General features: G+C 44.8%; 1 pseudogene; it reads left to right on the top strand.

Annotated features, from left to right (window-relative positions):
* Positions 1 to 21,592, top strand: part of LOC138452961 (zinc finger protein 107-like) — a 340,693-nt pseudogene that overhangs the window by 231,755 nt on the left and 87,346 nt on the right.

Here is a 21,592-nt window from a genome sequence, read left to right as displayed (position 1 = left end):
TGCGTCAATGATGACATCACACACAAACCATATGAGGAACAACTACAGATAAAACAAAAAACAGCTCTGTCTCAGATGTCCTTGATTCGCAAAATGTATTGCAAATTCTCAATCAATCCTTTAAGGGTTTATTATAAACAAAGTATATACCCACTATATTGTATGGATCGGAGACTAAGAAATGCCAGTCCTATTCCTATTGATTAAAATTTGAAAGCACCTATCGGAAAAAAGCCTTGATGTTGCCTATGTCTGAATCCATGTGTATTATTAGGCATGAGCTGGGTTTGCTCTCAATCTATGCCATATATAAGTGGAAAATGTGTCAGCTACTCAGAAAATGTATAATGAAAGAGAACAGGAACGGTCTACTTTTTAGGCTGTCTAATTACTTATACTCAAATGACAAATTTCCAAGGAGCTGGCGTACGTTTGCTCATAAAATTATGAATGCTGCAAACATTACCAACGAACTTCTAATTGAGAACCCTGACAAAGCAAAAACTAAACTTTGAAACAATGATTGGATTAAAACAAGAATGGCTTGCTTGACACTCTGCAAAAATTTACAAAGGAACCATTTAATTATAAATGTCGCGGACAAATTGAAAAATATTTGATTCAATCTCCGAGTCCGTATCAGCGCTCGCATTTCTTGAGATTTAGGCTAAATATTTGGCCAACAAAAGAAATTATGGCAAAATGGGGTAAAATCTCAAAAGAAAACATTCAATGTCGTTTCTGCATGACCTGTAATGAGACTCTGAAACATCTAATAGTGGAATGTGGAGCCTTATTGTCTGTACGAATATTTTACTTTAAACATTTATGTGACAGTAATTATGTATTAGATATGGAAGAGCTATGGATAAGACTATTTGTGGGAGCTTCTAAATCTATAAGATATGCAACTACAAAATATCTTAATCATGTGATGCCGAAGCCAACTAGTAAACTCGGGATAGATGAACATCTTTATACTCCATCAAAAATGAATTAGCACTTTTTTCATTTAAATGCAATGACTATGTATATTATGATATGCTCACCACGCCTCAAATGTGAAATAAGAAAGAATCAAAATGTAAATAATCTAAATGATGTAACTAAAAAAAAAAGTTATTTAGCTTACCTATTTTGTATGTACTTGTTGAAACGTCAGATTAATCTCTGAACCAAAACAACAATAAAAATAAAATAAATAAATAAAAAATAACTGGCTCATCTTTCTTTATGTTTTGAAAGATAATGTGTCAATTTTCTTTTACAGCTTTCCAAAGCCTGCACAAAAAGTGAAATGCCTCAAGAATGGGTTTACTTGGAACAAAAGGGATGATGTCGGAGACCTCATGGAATAGAAGATTCTAGAAGCCCAGTCTGGTCAGGAATGGAGTAAGCTACGCATTAAGAACATTATTTCTGTTATCGCTTACAATCTGTATTCAGAGTGTCAAGGTAACCGGAAGAAGGACATGCTTCTGAAAAGTTACAAATAAATACACGGGTGAGCAGAGACCCAAAGCAAGTTCGAATTCGGATAAAAATGTAATTCAAAAGTCAAAGCTTTTTATTTAGGAAGATTGCAAATAGTAGAAAACCATTTATTTATTTATTTATTACATTTATATAGCGCGCAGGCAGCCCAGGGGCATTGTGGCGCTGTTACTTGTAGGGGAACTTAGTTACAGGTACAGGTACAGGTTGTGCCATGGGTTACAGTAAGGCAAGATCCTGTGTTAAGCGATAAGGAGTATCAATGCAATGAATTTGAAAACACTACATACCAAGGTTGGATTCAATAATCCTAACAAACATGATAGTATGGGTATTTTTAAAAGAACATAAGACGTTAAAGCATTAAGATTCTTCTGAGAACACCCAAATGTGAAAACTTGTGAAAAACACAACCTGCATTGACACATGGAGGTGAAAAATCGTAGCTCCTTAAAGGAGCTTTCCTTTGTACAATGGAATTGTAAGGAAGTGTGCACTGAGAGATGTATATAGAGCAATCTCTACAAATGGCTGACCCTGTAATGAGGTTCACTTTGCTGTGGCATTCTTGCTAAACACAATCCAAGCTGGAGAAATGAAACCCCCAGAGAAACCTTGCCAGGACAATGAATGCCATAAAACCTTCAGTCTGAAAACCCATCTCGCTCAAAATGAAAAAAACCCACGCAGGAGAAAACCCTCATCAGTGCACAGAATGTCATAACTGTTTCAGTCAGAAAACATATCCAACTCCAGATGAGAAGACCTGTACAAGAGTAAATCCTTATCAGTGCATTCAATGTCAGAAATGTTTCAGTAAGAAAAGCCACCTAATTACCCATGAGAGAAGCCACACAGGAGCCAAACCTTATCAGTGCTCTGACTGTCAGAAATGCTTCAGTGAGAAAAGCAGCCTAAATACCCATGAGAGAAGCCACACAGGAGCCAAACCTTATCAGTGCTCTGAATGTCCGAAATGCTTTAGGCACAAAAGCAACCTAACTAAACATGAGAAAAGCCACACAGGAGCCAAACCTTATCGGTGCTCTGAATGTCAGAAATGCTTCAGTCACAAACCCCACCTAACTACCCATGAGAGAAGCCACACAGGAGCCAAACCTTATCAGTGCTCTGAATGTCAGAAATGCTTCAGTCAGAAAAGCCACCTAGCTACCCATGAGAGAAGCCATACAGGAGCCAAACCTTATCGGTGCTCTGAATGTCAGAAATGTTTCAGTCAGAAAAGCAACCTTATTAAACATGAGAGAAGCCACACAGGAGCCAAACCTTATCAGTGCTCTGATTGTCAGAAATGCTTCAGTCAGAAAAGCAACCTAACCACACATGAGAGAAGCCACACAGGAGCCAAACCTTATCAGTGATCTGAATGTCTGAAATGCTTCAGTCACAAATCCCACCTAACTACCCATGAGAGAAGCCACACAGGAGCCAAACCTTATCAGTGCTCTGAATGTCAGAAATGCTTCAGTGAGAAAAGCAGCCTAAATACCCATGAGAGAAGCCACACAGGAGCCAAACCTTATCAGTGCTCTGAATGTCAGAAATGCTTCAGTCACAAACCCCACCTAACTACCCATGAGAGAAGCCACACAGGAGCCAAACCTTATCAGTGCTCTGAATGTCAGAAATGCTTCAGTCAGAAAAGCAACCTTATTAAACATGAGAGAAGCCACACAGGAGCCAAACCTTATCGGTGCTCTGAATGTCAGAAATGTTTCAGTCAGAAAAGCAACCTTATTAAACATGAGAGAAGCCACACAGGAGATAAACCTTATCGGTGCTCTGAATGTCAGAAATACTTCAGCCACAAACCCCAGCTAACTACCCATGTCAGAAAAGCTTCTTTGTGAAAAGCGGCCTAACTAAACATGAGAGAAGCCACACAGGAGTCAAACCTTTATAATGCTCTGAATGTCAGACATATTTCAGTCAGAAAAGCCACATAACTACCCATGAGAGAAGCCACACAGGAGCCAAACCTTATCGATGCTCTGAATGTCAGAAATGCTTTAGTGTGAAAAGCAACCTAACCATCCATGAGAGAAGCCACGCAGGAGCCAAACATTATCAGTGCTCTGAATGTCAGAAATGCTTCAGTGTGAAAGACAACCTAACCACCCATGAGAGAAGCCACACAGGAGCCAACCCTTATCAATGCTCAGAATGTCAGAAATGCTTTAGTCAGAAAAGCAGCCTAACTTAACATGAGAGAAGCCACACAGGAGATAAACCTTATCGGTGCTCTGAATGTCAGAAATACTTCAGCCACAAACCCCAGCTAACTACCCATGAGAGAAGCCACAAAGGAGCCAAACCTTATCAGTGCTCTGAATGTCAGAAATGCTTCATTCAGAAACGTCACCTAACTACCCCTGAGAGAAGCCACACAGGAGCTAAACCTTATTGGTGCTCTAAATTTCAGAAATGCTTCAGTCACAGACCCCACCTAACTACCCATGAGAGAAGCCATACCGGAGCCAAATCTTATTGGTGCTCTGAATTTCAGAAATGTGTCAGTGTGAAAAGCAGCCTAAGCATCCATGAGAGAAGCCACACAGGAGCCAAACCTTATCGGTGCTCTGAATGTCGGAAATGCTTCAGTCAGAAAAGCTACTTAACTACCAATGAGAGAAGCCGCACAGGAGCTAAACGGTATCAGTGCTCTGAATGTCAGAAATGCGTCAGTGTGAAAAGCAGCCTAACTAACCACAGCAGAAGCCATACAGAGCCAAACCTTATCAGTGCTCTGAATGTCAGAAATGCTTCAGTGTGAAAAGCAGCTTCTCTACCCACAGGAGAAGCCACACAGAGCCAAACCTTATCAGTGCTCTAATTGTCAGAAATGCTTCAGTCAGAAAAGCATATAACTATACCTGAGAGAAGCCACACAGAGAAAGCTTTAGTCTGTGCACAGAATGCCAGAACAACCTTCCCTCCCCCCTGCCTTTATAAGCTATTACCTTTCTCCACATTCATATCACCATAGTACTTGGACAAGGAAGAGGCGACTGGGAGTAGTGCATGCTAACTTGTCATTGCACCACTCTGGTACTGAAGCGAGGAAGAGGCATGAGGACTGTTGTGAGGGTCAAGCATGTCCTCATGCCTCTTCCTCGCCTCAGTACCAGAGTGGTGCAATGACAAGTTAGCATGTACTACTCCCAGTCGCCTCTAACTATGGTCAGGCAGCACCTACAACCTCTTAAATGGTTGCAAGTGTATAAAAGGAGAAATCAGAAGCAGAGTGGAGGTCGAGATCCAGGGTGGCAGCCAAGCGTGGCAATATAAGGTGGAGCAGACAGATTATGGGCCGGTGAAAAGGACACTGACTACTTCAGAGAAGCCAGAAAGATGCAGAGGCCAGAGTGGGCCGCAGAAGGTTTAGGAGCTTTGCAGAGCTCTATGCCGTGTGTTCCCTGTTGGGAGTGGGAAACACAGAGATCTCCCTGAGGCCACCGACGGCTGCAGGATAATCTGAAGGAAGCAAGCGCTGCTCGCCGGAGCTCCCCAGGAGTGAGAGAGGAGCCAGCGAGAACCCGAGAGTGAAACGAGAGCACCTGGAGGAGCAGCAGCACACTGGTGAGTGACAGGGAAAGGATCACTCATGCCGGAGTGCTCCAGGGGCATTGTATGTGTAATGGCGGATGCCGGTCAAGGGAAAATGCATGACAAATGGGTCGGGAGACCAAACGTGAACTATTGAATACCGAACAAGTTGCCAAGCATGTAATGAGTTTTGAATGCTGAACTCTGGCAAAGAAATAAGTATATCGAATGACTGAAACAGCAGGTGATGTGCATTTGTGAAGAAAGTGAAACAAGTAAAAATCAAAATACTATTGGATAGTGTGAAAAAAAAGTGATAGCCAGGGGAAATACCACAAAGGAAAGTGTGCGAGAGTCACATGTTGGTAAAGGCAAGAAGCTGTTAAAGTGAAAAAGAAACATATGTGGATTTATGACACAGATACAGAAAGGAAACCTCTGTTGTCAAGGAAGTCCTATGAGAGAGAATGAACTGTTGCAAACTGCCAAAGGGTATCGGTTGCGCAACCTGTGATGGTTAGGCCGTGTGGTCTGACAACTGCACCTAGACCGAGGAACCCTTACTTGGAGTAAACCAAGAGAAGTGAAAAGGCTGAGGCTGGTCTGCCTAAGATTGTTCAAGTGACATAAAGAAAAGGAAAACTGAGCAAGTTGATTTCACTGTGAATTTGAAGCCAGAAATGCTGCCTACCTGTAGGAAGGGAACCCCAAGACCATTCTGTGGAACTGTGTTGAACTTGGGACAGGAATCCTGAGACCATTTTGTGGAACTGTGTTGAACTTGGGAAAGGGAACACCGGGGCCATTTGGTGGAACTGTGTTAAACTTGGGGAAGGGAATCCCGAGGCCATTTGGTGGATCTGTCTTGGGTTTGGGGAGGGAGCCAAGAGTAAGCCAGGAGTTGGAAGAAGCTCAGAACATTTGTTTGAACGCTATTCCTTTGGTTGCTGATATCCCCACACATTGTTTAGTTTTAGTTGTGAGGGCAAGTATAGGTTTTGGACACAGACAGACTTTTAAGTTGAACTTACTGACTCCGACTATCCTTAGTTTATTTAGGTAGGGAAATCCCACCTTGTTGTAGGTAAATCCTCCACTTTACCTACAAATGCATGATTCATCGGTTTGTGAAAACTGGTAGTAATTTCGTTACCACCAAACAAAGTCAGTAACTTAATTACCACCACTTTTTTCCTGCACTGCCAAACTTGTAATAAGGCCCATTTTCTTATACATATGTAGGGCTTTAAAACCTTAGCAAGAGTTTTTCCAACATTCAGTTCAAATGCTGAGAAAAAAGGGGAGCAAAGGGTGCCCAGTAGGGCAACACTAGAGAGTAGCAGGGTGGGAGAAGTGGCATCCAATGTGGCAGACAGATCAGATGCAAGCCACTGCCATCCCCCTACTGCCAAAGTGATTACAGGAGCACTAGGAGCAGCAACAAATCCCAACCCTGCCACAATTACAGAACACAGTTCAATACCATAAACAAAAGCCCATCCCAGTGGAAAAGGAAGAGAACTTTACAACTGAAAGAGCTCATTCAGACAGTGTCGGGTGTTAGAGAAGCTTCAGTCATGGGGTTGAAGAACAGTACAAGGAACATTAGGGAGGTATTGGGGACAATGAGAGATGGGACAGGTGGATGTACTAAGGAGGAGCCAATAACATGGAGTGAAATCGGGCTTGAGAAGAAGAGGAGGATGGGGACTCCCCCCTAACAGGACTTATCAGAAAGGCAGGAGGAGGCCAGTATGTCCCAAGGCAGGCTCAGGAGACAGAACAAGATTCGGGCAAGGAGGCCAGCGGAGGAATAGTGAGCATGATGAAGAAGAAGCCCCAAACTTTGTAGACGGATGGTGTCTGGGCCTGAGTATGCCTGGGGTTTTAGGAAGGGCAGGTGTCGACTTCTGACTCGACCTCACCCTGACAGGAACTACACCTACCTTTAGCTGGATGTGGTGCCAACAGGAATTGCTTGGGTAGGTCTTGTGGATCTAGGACTGGTAACAGGTTTCAGGATCCCCTAGGAAGCCTGCTATGAAGGACTAAGCAACTTTCAAGGGTTCAGGAAGTTCAGGAAAAACCGACCATGCGTCTGAGAAATGAGACCGCGTCACGTCCTTAGTCTTTGAGATCATTACTTTTCTGTTCAGCTTATTTGACTTGCAAAGAAATCCTGGGAATTGGCATTCATGAGTCCCGTCTTTTTTGTAGCCCTTGTGGGCCTCCTGATAGTATTGATGATGCTGTACCTCCCTCCATTCTCTTCTGTTAATGGCTTACTGTGCTGTTTAGCCCTTGTGGCCTCCTGACAGTATTGATGATGCTGTACCTCCCTCCATTCTCTTCTGGTAATGGTTTACTGTGCTGTTTAGCCCTTGTGGGCCTCCTGACAGTATTGATGATGCTGTACCTCCCTCCATTCTCTTATGTTAATGGTTTACTGTGCTGTTTACCCCATGTGGGCCTCCTGAGAGTATTGATGATGCTGTACCTCCCTCCATTCTCTTATGTTAATGGCTTACTGTGCTGTTTAGCCCTTGTGGCCTCCTGACAGTATTGATGATGCTGTACCTCCCTCCATTCTCTTCTGGTAATGGTTTACTGTGCTGTTTAGCCCTTGTGGGCCTCCTGACAGTATTGATGATGCTGTACCTCCCTCCATTCTCTTATGTTAATGGTTTACTGTGCTGTTTAGCCCATGTGGGCCTCCTGACAGTATTGATGATGCTGTACCTCCCTCCATTCTCTTATGTTAATGGTTTACTCTGCTGTTTAGCCCTTGTGGGAATCCTGACAGTATTGATGATGCTGTACCTCCCTCCATTCTCTTATGTTAATGGTTTACTCTGCTGTTTAGCCCTTGTGGGCCTCCTGACAGTATTGATGATGCTGTACCTCCCTCCATTCTCTTCTTTCTATGGTTTTACTGTGCTGTTTTGATGTGGCTCTTTTGCCATGCATTTCTGTGTGGCCTTTCATTGCAATGTGTGGGTTCTTGCATGTATCCTCCTTCCTCTTTCCCTCTGCCTCCTCTCCCTTGATACTTATCTAACCTCAGTGTTCTGTAAGAAAGGCATGGTATGGACTCTAGGCACAAGAACAATAGATGTAAGCGTCAAAAACCTTTATTTTACTTTCAGCAAGGTTGGTGTAACTCCTGACTAGTCCTAATCCTAACATGGGAGTAATCTGGACCATAAAATAAATGGTAAACCAGTCCACATCAGTTCAGTCAAAATAAAGAGGTCTATAATAAAAGAAAACAAGCCTAGCCCTCCTTCTCAAGTAACAAGTGTGTAATGGGAAATAAAGAAAAGATAGGGTCACAAAAGAAATGTCAGAATGGATTAAGTAATGTAAAGGAGGCATGGAAACAAAAGTATGACACTGACACAAAAGGTACAATTTATAAAACCTTTATTCATTTCTCAGGGTTTGGAAAAACTCCTACTTTGTCCTATATCTAAAATGGTAATTGTCTCTACCATCAAATAGAGAAAACACAGTTCTAGTCAGTCTCTGTCAAATCAAAATGGCCTATTATAACAAAACATAATGCCTGTCCTATCCCGTATACAAAAAGTGTGTAAAGGGGAATATGTATGCAAAGGAAAATCAGTGTTAGAATATAAAGAATCAAAGTGGCTGAGTCTGCTCTCCTTCCCACGTTAGGCAGCATGGAGTATGGAGGTCCCCGTAGACAGGGTGACACACTGTGGCTCAGGCTCTCAAAACAATGCAGTTCAAAACGTGTATCGAGGCCTGCCTGGTCTTCCACGTTAAAGTCGCTTTTCCAGCATTCAAAAAGTTCTTTCACAGTTCAACAAAAGGGTTCACAGTTCAACAAATAGTTCACGCAGGTCTCCCTTGATCGGGCTTGGACCGCTCAAAGTAAATGTTCACGTAGGTCTCCCTCTATCGGGCTCGGACCGCTCAGAGTAAAAAAAAAGTTTACGTAGGTCTCCCTCTCTCGGGCTCATACCTCTTAATCGCAGCACTTTAGGGGTTCCCTTCCCCAAGCTTTATTCACATTTGTTAGAGGTTCCCTTCCTCTAACTTATCACACTTCCGGTTGTCGAAGACTATCGAATGTGCAAGTCTTTTACTGTACACCTCCGCAGGACCCCTTCGACATTCCCTTCAGCTCGCACTATTTGCCCCAGTGTTTATTGATCTATGTAGTTCGACATCATAAGCACAAGAGTTCAATATTCACTTTCCATTTCCCATTTTGCCGGGGTCAATCTTAATCATCAAGCTTTTAAAGTTCATTCACTATGTTGCATTATAACAAAAACATTTCACCTTTTGTGGAGACTTTGGGGTGGGCTACTTCCTTTCGCCGGACCACTCCGCTACTCTGTATCGTGGGCTTCACAGTTATCGGTTATTTTAAAGTTCGCTACATGTCTGCCTTCATTCGCGTCTCATCCACATACGTTCAGCCTTCAATTGTAAGATATATTGTTGCCACTTCAATCTTTCCTTATCACACACCTGTCTTTCATCTCACTCGCCCACTCACCGGCTGTGTGCATTCCTTTCTTGTCTTTTCCTTTTTAATTAATTCACATGTCCAGGTTAATACCACAGTCTTGGCCTCACCTCCCCAACTCTGTTGTTCACCTGGGAGGGTCGCGGGCGCCCTCGAAACACAATGCAGTCTACTTGGTTGTGATTTGGCCTTCTCCGCGTATCTTACGGTTATTTGGAGGCAACAACCTCATGCAGGGATCTCCTGGGTTCCTTTGCCTGTGGTTCTCGTCCCTCGATACGTCGCTCTGCTCCATTAGGTTCGCCTTCGCCCCGGATGTTCTGCTGCTTCTCGTGTTCCACCTTGCTCAGAGTGTGTCTCTATGTTCTGCCTTTTATCCATGTGTGGAGAGATGTATGTAGTTAAAGTCAAGTGCCTGACTTTGCCTGACCGGATTAGCGGGACATGTCCAATGAAATGTGTAAGGGTTAGCCTCTTTACTCTCAGTCACTCTCTTCCTCAGCCCAGTGTTTGTGTAGAAAGGGTGGGAGTTTGGACATCTGAGAATCCTCTGAAATAGGAGGGGTCAAGGGTACAAGACAGGGGGGGAATACTGCGCCTCACCATCCGTCGTCTAACCCCCACTCCCCGAAGACCCCTCACCCAGGTGATCCTTCCATACCGGTCCACCCCCAGGAACTGGATCCAAAAGTGATGGCTGTGTCCTGGCCACCAGGATGACAAGTACCCGAGGACAAGTGGGTGAAACCCTTTGGTTTCTCACAGTAACCACTCCTTCCCCCTTCAAAGGCACTGGGGAGTGAAAAGGGACAGGTGGCTGGCACGTCAGCTTTGGCACACTCTGGCTTACTGGAATAACATAACAATTCAACAGATCTTTCAGGCTTCCTCTGCCTTGTCATCAACGTAGAATTCACTTCGTAACAAGTAATGGATCACAGTACCGCACAGGCTTCCCTCCGCCGGGCTCAAGCCAGTGTTAATTATCACCTTGCATTCACAACAGTTCATCACAGGCTTCCCTCTTCTGGACTCAAGCCTGCTATCTTTTCTACACCTTGGGATTCCCTTCCCCAAGTCTCAGTCCACTTAGTTATAATTTAGCTTTTACTGTCGAAGACGTCTGAGACTGCAAAGGATTTGTCTTCGACCTTTGCATGACTACTTCGACTTTCCTTAGAACAATTTCCCAGCTTTCACAACAATTAAAAACTTGAAACACCAAGGCTTCTTGGTTCTTTTAGTTCTACTTGTAGTTCTCACAATGTTCAACGTCTCTGTGCTATTAACGCCTTGGCATTCAAATGTTCACATGTTTCTGATTTTCCATTGATCAACTTGCGCTCCCAATTGCGATTACTTTCTAGCATTCAGTGTAGCGTGTAACATCATTTCAACTGCATTAGTTCAGAGTCTTTCGAATATGAGCGCCCCCCTTGCAGGATCACTGTTTTCTTTCATCTTTTCTCATCATTCAGTAATCGTCTTTTGCATTCAGCTTTAATTTGTGTTATCTCTCTCGTTTGCTTTGAACACAGACCGGACTCACTGGTCGTGTTAATTGGGTTCCTCTTAGCGACGCCTTTCCTTTAATGCACAAGGCCATTGCCAGCATCTCCCTTTCACCTCCCCGACCTCATCTCCTGTTCGGGAGGGGAATCGAGCCACCTTGGAACATTTGGAAGATATGCCCCTCCTTCTCATTCAACTTCCATCTCAGAATGCTTACAGCCTCTCTGCAATGTGTTATTTTCTCACTGGATTCTCTCGTTCTCATGGCAAATGTCGCACAGTCCTTTGTACTTCCCGCTTTGTCAGCCTGGTTCGCCTCAGCTCTGGAAGAGTTGTTCCTTCTCGTATCCAGCCTCGCTCAGAGTGTGCTTGTGCGTCACCTTTTATCATGACACAAAGTGTTAATAAGTGGCAGGTGTGTGTTGTTAGAGTTACGTGTCTGACTCTGCCTGATCTTATTAACGTGACAGGGCTCTTGTAAAACATGAGTTAATCCCTCTGACCTTATTTCTCATCTTCCTCGTCTCAGTAGTTTTGTATAAGTGAAGTGGGTGGAATTATGGGAGTTGTAGTACAATAGGTAGGGACAGGGGTTAAATGAGCTATTGGAAAAGGGGGATACCATGTTTCACCAGTTGACATAGAAATAGGACTGGAAACTGCCAGCTGTGGCTCATGTCCCAAATAATTTTAGGGCTTGGTGAGATGCGCAGTTACCCCTGTATAAAATTAGCAAACCGTGCATTTTCCTTCCAGAGAGACGGCTGCCGCAAGTTGTTGTAAAGCTCGGGGGGGATATTTGGCAAAGCCCCTTACTATTCTTTGCATTTGCCTGGCACCACCAGCAGGAGATGCAGGGATGTCCTACATGGAGGAACCTGGATTTGATTTATTTTGACTAAAAATAAATGAAATCAAAGCCATGTGTCTCCACTGGAGAAAGGTTTATTTCCACCTAAGTTAAGTAGTATATGTATATATACATTTCCAAACATTTTAATTTTGAAAAGGACATTGCATTAAATTATGTTTAGAACTTGTGACAAACTTCTGAAAGATTGTGCATCTGAGCAGGGGTGAGTCTCCAGGGCACTGGAGTTGCTGCTCTTTGTCCACAATGTTTAGTTTCTGCTCAAAACAGAGGATCTATTGTGATAATTCTAGAAAGCAGTCCCAATATCCCCCTTCTGCCTCTACTAATATGGTGGCCATGAACAACATGAAATCATACCTACTGTGGTGGGTCAGAATCAGGATACAGGCAAGGAGGCATGGTGTCTGAACACTTCTTTATTCCGTTTTTAAGGAAAACCAAGTCCTAACCTGTCCCTAGGCCTAAGATTTTGTTTCCTACTCTACAAAGATATACATCAAAGGGTGCCCATCAGGATGTCTTACAGAAAGTCCTTGGTCCAGAATCCTATTCTAACCCGAGTTCTCTCCCTACCACTGCAAAGAAACAGAAATACAAAAAGGCATACTCCTGGGCCATTGCCTGAATAAAGGAGGGTGGCTGGGGTCTGCCCCCTACCCTGGTGTCTCTTTACCATAGAAGACTTTCCTAGATGCCCAATCCCAATGCACTTTCAGTCTTTCCTTCACAGGGCCATCCCCTGTTCTGCTATTTCAGGTGAGGACTGTAGATACTTGGGGTAGGAAACCAAACCAGCCGTTATAACAGGAAGTTTTAGATTACCAGACATTTCAGCTCCCAGATAGCCCAACCCAACCCCCAACCCCCATCTATATTTTCGCACAAATCCATTTTCTGTCACCCACGGTAATGTCATTCGATGTTTTGGCGTGATACCCCGTATTTTACAGTATTTTGATGTGATACCCCGTATTTTACAGTATTTTGGGTTGGTACGGAGTGCTGCCCTCGTCAAGGTCATAATGTCCTCATACAGATGGCATAGATGTTCTTCCCACCTGGCATTATGGATCATTATATCACCTGTGAAGGACAAATAGGGGCTTAAGATTGCATCCATGAGTCTTTGGAATGTAACGTGCTCCAGGTAGAACGAATGTAAGAGCTGTAAATTGATCTAGACCCCGCGGTGTGCGAATAGCTTTTTTTATTTTTTATCATCTGCATTCAACCTACCAATAGCCTTTCATCAAGTCCAAAGTGGTGATTAACTTGGCATTCGCCAGGCATTCTATCAACGTGTCGATTCTTCAAACATCTATGCAGAATCACTAGGAGTCGTCCACATTTGCAACAAGAATAATGGGAGAGCATCAGGGGCTTTCTGATGTTTCTATTACCCCCACTTTTAGCATTTTCTCTATTTCTACTGCTATATTATTTTTTCAAACCTCAGGGATGAAATAGGGATTTAGTTGCACCAATTTCCCAGGCGGTGTTCTAAATGAATGACAGTAATTTGCAGATGACTTTATTTTGTTATAGAACGGCTCGGTGTCTACATGAAAAGTTACATTTGTTTGATCATTATGCAGGGGCAAACAATCTGCACCCAAAGGGACCCAAATGAAACTGTTATTTTTACTAATTCACCCAGGCCAAAGATCATGAGTTGGACATTGAACAATGAACTATTGGATTGAGTACCTGCCCCAAAATATTTGGGATATAATCTTTCAAATGCAATGTCAAGGGAGATCTGGAAGAAGACACTAGAGAGAAAACTATGCATATTGTCATAAATTAAATATCTTTTTAATTGTGTATGTACATTTTCCATTTTACCTATTCTCAAATTCTACACTATGAAGATTGAGCTGGTTCTTCTGTATGGCTTAGACATGTCTGATAGATTTGAGTACACTGCTGAATACCATGCAGGGGGAACTCTGGAAAGAGGAGGTTGGTCTTTCATTAAGTATTCTGAATGCAATTATTCGACATGAACTCTGTCTGGTATCTCTCGGAACTCGTTTTTTATGGAGACAACTAATGAACTATGTTAAGATAATTTCACCAATGTTAAATTCTCTGTATTGGGATATGACCATAGTCATGAGAGAGGGCACTTTGGAATTGGTTAAATCCTTTAAAGCTAGTATGCTGGATCTTCTGATGGCAATTGGAGCGTCAGAAGAAGAGCTTGTGCACCGTCCAGGGATTGTTAAGCGGAAACATTTTAACTGATTGGTCGAATACTATTGATAAGATCAGCACCTATTCCACTTATGTCGAGTATACTAGCTTTCCCCTTAAAAGGGACTCACTTCCGATGTATTTGAAACAATACCCATGTAATAAGGTGCAGGCTTTATATATGCGATTTAGATTAAACCAGGTACATACGGGTGAAGGAATCAAGCGTTGGAAATCCCAACAGGCATCATGCACCTTTACATGTAGATTTTGCACAACTAACATGCCACAAGAAACGTTAACGCACTGGGTTACCATCTGCCCATATTTTAATCTATCGAGATTACGATTTTTTAGAGCTCCTTTTGTAGTAGGATCGGAGTATGCGATTAATTTATTCTGGTCAAGATTGATGTGGGATGAAAATGTCATTGATCACACTGTATAATTTTCTTAATGTAATAATGGATCAATTGGTAAGAAAATGAAAGGAATAATATGTGTGAGACTGTTTTATGAGGGAGAGATTGATGTAAGATTGATTTTTTATCAAGATTTCATGGATTAATTTTTGTGAATGTATATTGTAATTACTGCTGTGAATATTTAGCATGTTTTATATTTTCCTACATTTTATTTCCGTGTAAAGATTTAATTGAAACCAGAATCATTTTTAACTCTCCATGGTTCGTCTGAAATATCTTCACCTGGAATTGCAGTAGTCAATCCTGGTAGTCCGCCTGTTGCTTCTGACGGAGGTTGTCAGGAATTAGGCTGGGTCTTTTGCAATCCTCCACCAGGACCGTAGCCATAGTTACATTGCTTTGCTCTAGTGGATTGGTTCTCCGGCACTTTAATCTGTTTACATGGTAGCTTTGGGTTTGTTATCCTCGGTCGGGCTGGGAGACCAGATAGTTAAGGTTTCGTTTGCATTACAGGATTTGATAGGGTCCATGCCACTTTGAGATAATCTTATTGTGATGCTGGAAATGGTTTGGAGGGACAGGGCCTCCTTGTCCCACTACTCTGTGTGTTTTTGGCATAGGAGTCCAGTTTGGGCCCCTGGCAGTGCAACTCGTCAACTTTACTTTTTTAGTGAACAATACCCATGGGATACCCCTATGGTACCCATGGGTAGGGGTACACCTTTGTACCCCGAGTGTATGTTTTTGGGCACCTGTGTGTTGCCCCACAGAATGGGGTATGGGCTGGTGCAGCTACCTGCTGTCTTTGCAGTGTCTATGGGTCTTCCCCATTTTGGGTCACCAAGGCCCTGCCATAGGAATCAATGGATTACTAAAAGACAAGATGGCCACTGTGAGCCTCCTGGTTTCTTTTGCCTTTCGCCCTTGTTTTGCAAAGTTCTGAGAACCTCTTGCTCTGCCCCCCACCCCATTGTATGTTGGATGGAAGGACCATATATAGACTGATACGAGCCTTCCAAGAGACTGCTTGTTTTTGGTACACTCTAGGGGTGTGACCTGACTGAATGGAGAGAGGAGTCAATTTGCATTTTGTGTTGGTGTGTCTGGTTTTGGTTGTGTGTCACAATGCCTGAGGCCCTGCCTCAGCCAGCCCTTAATGGAACTGAATGAATGCAGTGTGTGCGGTGAAAGGCTGGGAGCTGTCCCTAATACACATCCACTCTTTTGGGTGTCTGGTTTTGGGTGAATGGCCTGAATGTCTTTGAGCCTGATTGGGTGCTGCCCGATGAATGCACTGATCTGTGATTGGACGACTGAGCTTTGCTCAGCCTGACTGAGTGAATGGGGGAATGTGTGTATAACAGAAGACCCCTCACTTACCTCTGTATCAGAAGCTTGGAGTAAACCTAGAGGCTGTATCCTGAATCCAGCTGGAGGAAGTTGCTGTGCTGATTCAAGGACTGATCAAGAGAAGACCTGCACAGGTGACCTCTTCCCGTAGCTACGAGCGTACATCGTGCAACTGCTGCTCTTTACCCAAAATGTCCTGGAAACCAGTCCTGAATGCCTGCCGTCCTGCAGAGGTATCTTCGTGTGTCCAGAAGAAGAGTGTTCGGAAATTCAGAGCCCAAGACATCCACTGGTATCATCCAGGGTCCGGAAGCTGTTTGTGACCATTGAAAAGCTGGATTGCAGTGTGTCACCCAGAAGAGGGAGTACACTGGCATAGTGCTGCTCGACGCCCAACGGTTGCCAAGTTGCAACCAACTGAATAAATCTTCAAGGGGCATTGCAACCACGACATCCGTCTACTTTTCATGGCGGAGGAAGTCCAGAGTCTCTACCTGCAGTGAAGTGCCCTACGATGAGTTTCCCACCATTCCATTCCAAACCAAAGGTAGAGTTTTGAGGGTCTAGACTTGGTGGAGGTCTACAGGGCAGTCGAGTGCTGGGTCCAACTTACCAGAAACCATACTGTCATCTGTGCTGTGACTGCAGCACCGAGAAACTGAATGACGACAAACCGCGAAATGCAGAAACCCAACACCTATTTCTGTCACTGCATCTGTTGCCACCGAAGGTCACCAATGACATCCAAAGAGGTATCGTCACCATCCAAGCATTGTCGATGTCCACATTGAGTTTCAGTTTCGTGGGACTTCCACAGCCGGTGTAGCAACCTGACCAAGGAAACTACTGTGACAGACATTCACTGCTCCCTTTCTGACACTACTTGGTTCCCTTCTACTGCTCGACAGCAAGGGCCTAATGTTTATTTCTTCCAGAGGGGTCCATCCTCGAAGGGCATCATTGAGAAAAGCTGAGAGACTTGACCACTTCACCTTCCAAGGCACCCAAGGCACTGTGATGAGGAAGAGGACTTCCTCCTGCTTGGGCAGCACCAGGTTCACGGATTTATCTTGTGCTTGACGCTCCTGTTGAACAGTGTTTAGTAATTATGGTGCATTTTAAGATCATTACCAATTGGTGCATTATTGCCGAACTGAAGATTTATTGTGGTACCACATAGTGTTGTATATTTATCCAATGACTATAGGTGAGTGGAGCAGGCCCCAACCCCCGCAAACATTGTTTAAAGATCTTTGCCTCCAAAATATCTGTGTGCCATCCACGCTGCGTGCCTCCAGGCCATGTCCCTCTTCCCACTTCCTCGTTGTCCTGCTTCCTCCTGCCCACCATCCCTCCCACCTCCCCTGATTGGCTGTGACTCTAGCAGCAGCTGAGGCCTAGCCTCAGAGCCTTGCACTCGCTCGCCACTTTATCCAGTGACTACAGGTGAGTGGAGCAGGCCCCCCAAACCCCACAAACATTGTTAAAGATCTTTGCCTCAAAAATATCTCTGCGCACCATCCGTGCTCCGTGCCTCTAGGCCGTGCCCCTCTTCTGTCTTCCTTGTTGCCATGCTTCCTCCCTCCCACTTCCCCTGATTGGCTGCCACTGCGGCACCTCTCTGACTTCCTGATTGCTGGAAGGCAACCCATTTAAGAAATCCACCCAGGGAAGCCCCTGCAGCGAAGGACCCTCCAGGAAAAGGACAGCAGCTCCTGAAGAGGCAGCTCCAGACCGTGTTGACCCATGTTATCCTGTGGTGCCTGCAGCTGTCAACCAGCAGCGTCCGACCAGTTAGGTGACCTTCCACGTGAACCTCTGTGAAACGTACAAACCCTCCGCAACCCATTGCAAGCGCCCCTTTTGAGGAGTCCTGCCATTAGTCCTTACTCTAACCAAATACTGCTTAGGTTTTTACGCCAGTAGGAATTTCTGCATCTATTTAGCCAGACCCCCAAGGTTATTGCTGTATTGTTATTGTTGTCCTCCGCCCGTGTTAGGCCTTTCTCCCTCTATCCAGGTGTCCCAAATGTAGGCACTGCTATTATATCTAGGGTTACTGCTTTCCCTGTCGTCACCACGTGTTAAGCCTTTTCAGTGTCATTCATACATCTCCCTTGTGGGCAGCTCTGCCTCCCAGGACTGTTACAAGGAGGTTCAAAAACTGGTGTAGGGAAGCAAACAAAAGATCCACAAGGCTTGAGGGTTGATCCCCTTTCCCCAAAGCCTTTTCTTTGTCATTCATACATCTCCCCCTCCCTTCCTTATCCTCTCCCCCACCCTTCCTTATCTATGTCTTAGCTTTTGCACTATCTGAAATGTCGTCAGGCTGAGTACGATAGTGAATTTCACATCCTTACTGTTCATGGCCTCTAAGAATGTCATTGTATTTTCCCTTGTTCCCTCCCTTGCCTTGAAGCTCTTTGAAACACATTGTCTATAGGCACTATATAAATAAACTATCATATCATGTATACTTTGTGGGCAGGTCTTCCTTCCAGGACTGTTAAAAGGAGGTTCAAAAACTGGTTTAGGGAAGCAAACAAGATCCACAAGGCTCGGGGGTTGATACCCTTTCCGCAGAGCCGTTCCAGATGTTGTCCAAGTTTATTCCTTGTTTGCAGACCCACCTCCCAGGGGCTGCGACAAGGTAAAATAGCTGGGTTCTCTTTTTGAAGCTGTGTTTTGAGTTTTTCTCTCACTTGTTGTAGTCAAAGACCCTTCTGTCTATACCCCTCTTCTTGGTCAGCTCTCTAGACAAGTTTGGTACACCACGTTCTTCAATTTCCCAGTTTTGTCTCTGTGTTTTCAAGCTCACCCACAGCCTTGGTTTACTCTCCTCATAAGGTCTCTGAGTGTTGCTGGCCCATACGAAGTTCATACCCTTGTGAAGTATTGTTTGGGGAGCACTTTCCCTGCATGGGTCTCAGACCCCCTTCACGTGCTCGCTCAGTGTTGCTTTGTTACAATCTTTCTCTATTCCACAGCCCTGGTTTACTCTCCTGCCAGGGTCTGTGAATGTCACTGGTTTCTGTAAGATTTGTAATCTCCCTTGGTCTGAATTGGAGTATGCCTTTTGATAATGGTTCCAGACCCTCTCTACTTGGTTGCACACAATATTTCTCTTCACTCTTGTAGGGGAGGACTGGTCCAAGAGACCCCCCTCGCCTACGCTTTCTCCCCAGGTGAGGACTATGGGTCCATTGGGCGTCCCCTCATGCCACCCGGGCCCAGGTGGTGGAGGGTTCACCCACTGGAAACATTGCCCGCACGTATTAATTGCCCACATGTGTTAAAATTTAGTTAGGCCTAGAAACCATTTTGTCTGGTAAAGATGGTGTGAGCTCAGCGCACTGTAGCGCGGCCCCCACTCTTGGAGGGTTTCAGTCATCATTGTTGCCGCAGCACCCTGGCAGATCCGCTGCGAGCACGTTCCCACGAACAAGACGGACATGAGCTAGTATAATACATTAACATTGTAACAGTTCACCTCCCGCAGTGTATCTTCGTTCCCAGCATGACCCGGCCAGCAGGCCTAGGCAAATGAATAGAACAGTAAAATGGTCGATTATATGCCAGACAATCTTTGTATATTAATGCTGAGACTACTTGCAAAGGATGCTTTTCTCTCATAAAACCCCTTATATTACAAAAGCCTGTAGGATGTATAATTACAAAAGATCATGCCCCCATGATATGAGCGATGGTGAGCATATACCATTGCAGTTGGGTACTAATAATAACGGCACGCACCATGGGGCTCGCGCCATAACTGAACTAATGCTGCTAGAGGACACACGAAAGATGAATGTAACCATACTGAGGGCCCATGTGAAGGATGCACGAAAAGGCGCATGTCATGTGTGCATGTCCAGGCCCCACATGTACCACCACCATCACGAACAAGTGGCGGGTTACTTTCTATGTTCTCCACCAACCCTAACTCTACCTCACTTACTGCAAATATATATGCATATAACTAAATACTGTACGCGTTAGAAAATAAATGTATGAATAAGGTACTCAGACTGGTTATAATCAAGACACATCCAGCAAAGTTTAAATGCATGTTTTGTAATGTTTTAAATAAGTATTATAGAGTGTTCAAATGTTTGTGATGTCTTTACCTAAACCGGCAACACACGAGGGAGATACCTTTGTGAAATACGCGCAAGGCCATTCCCCCTCCCACCCAGCGAGGGCTGCCAAGGCATGAGAGCAGAGACCGCGCCGCGCTGCGTTACCTCCCCCAACTAGGCTGGAGCCGCTTGAAAGACTTGTAACCCCCTCTGTAGCACCCAAGGCCACCACCCGCCACCTGCATTATTTACAGCACAGCAGTAAACCTCTGCCTGAACGCACGCGCCCCCTCGTAAACCTCACAACCCACCGGACCATCTCAGACTTATGGCCCTGTGCAATCAGGACACCCAACACTTTGACAACACACAGCGGAACATCCATAACAACTTCTAACAAGGCAGAAAGATATGTACCGCCCGTCCCAGGCCCCGAAGCTTAGCCCCTCGACCTATGACCCCGGTCAACGGGACACTGGTAACCATGTCCTGACGTATTACCTCCAGACCCCTCACAAGGTACATTCCTCTTATGTTGCATTAACCTGCTGTATAACCTATTGAAAGATTTACTAAAGGAGATAAAACCAGAATGTTTGAATGACTGCGGTGTGCACGACTTAGGGCTAACAAGTCAGGAAACGACATTCATCTCTGCCACTGGCCGCGATGGCCCCACAACACCGGCTGGATGAACTCTGCCACCCTGCCAGGCCCAGCCCAACCCACGAGGCTGCCCAATGACGTCTCCCAGCCAAAGCCAACCACATCACAGCAGCACCTATAGTTAGTCGTCGCCACCCAATCCCCATGAACTTGTACCCCCTATAGTGTGTAGGTTCTTATGACGTTTTTTGTAAATATATACGCCTGTCTTTGCTATTGTCAGACAGAGCGCTCTCGGAGTTTTGCAGAGTTCTTTGCATGCCCTATTCTGATTGATAAACTCCCATTTACGCTCACCCGCACTCTGTCTTGGCCTTATTCCCATCTCGGGAGAGTCCTTCATTGTCTCTCATTGCGGGGAGGATCGTGTTGTGTGGGGATGCTTGCCTTCAGTGGTGACCCCGATAGCGTGATTTTATTTCTACCTAAAACTCGTTATAACCGTCCCCTTTTGGCACGAGAATCTCCGGTCGAAAAGGGATACGCACGGTGAGCCGGCTCCGGGAGGCTGCCCGCCAACGGCGACCGGTACACTAAGAAGTGCGCACTCAATAGAGAAAGGGTACGGGATCCCGGTTGAAAAATCCCCTCTGAGTACCGCTCGCCGGAGTCGGGGCTGACTGTTGAGCTGACGGCGACACTGCCTGGACGGACCCAGTTTCGGAGACTATCGGTTCAAGACGGGCACGTGAGTACTGAGTGTGAGCGATCATAAAGGGAGCGGGGAAAGAAGTGTAGGACTGGGAACGAAAAGGGGGTACGAAGATATACTAAATATCATTCTAAAATTTCCTTTCTTTTTCTTTGCATATGGCCATTAGGATTACGAGTTGAATAAGAGATAGAAGTGACGGGAACCTAGCTCCGAAAGGGGGTGGAAGGCGGCGCCGCATAGTGCTATATTGACTAGTGCTGGGAATATATGACG

The sequence above is a fragment of the Ambystoma mexicanum genome, chromosome 4p, assembly GCF_040938575.1.
Source record: "Ambystoma mexicanum isolate Mex_15411 chromosome 4p, UKY_AmexF1_1, whole genome shotgun sequence".
NCBI lineage: Eukaryota > Metazoa > Chordata > Amphibia > Caudata > Ambystomatidae > Ambystoma > Ambystoma mexicanum.
This window is presented reverse-complemented; position numbering and strand designations above follow the sequence as displayed.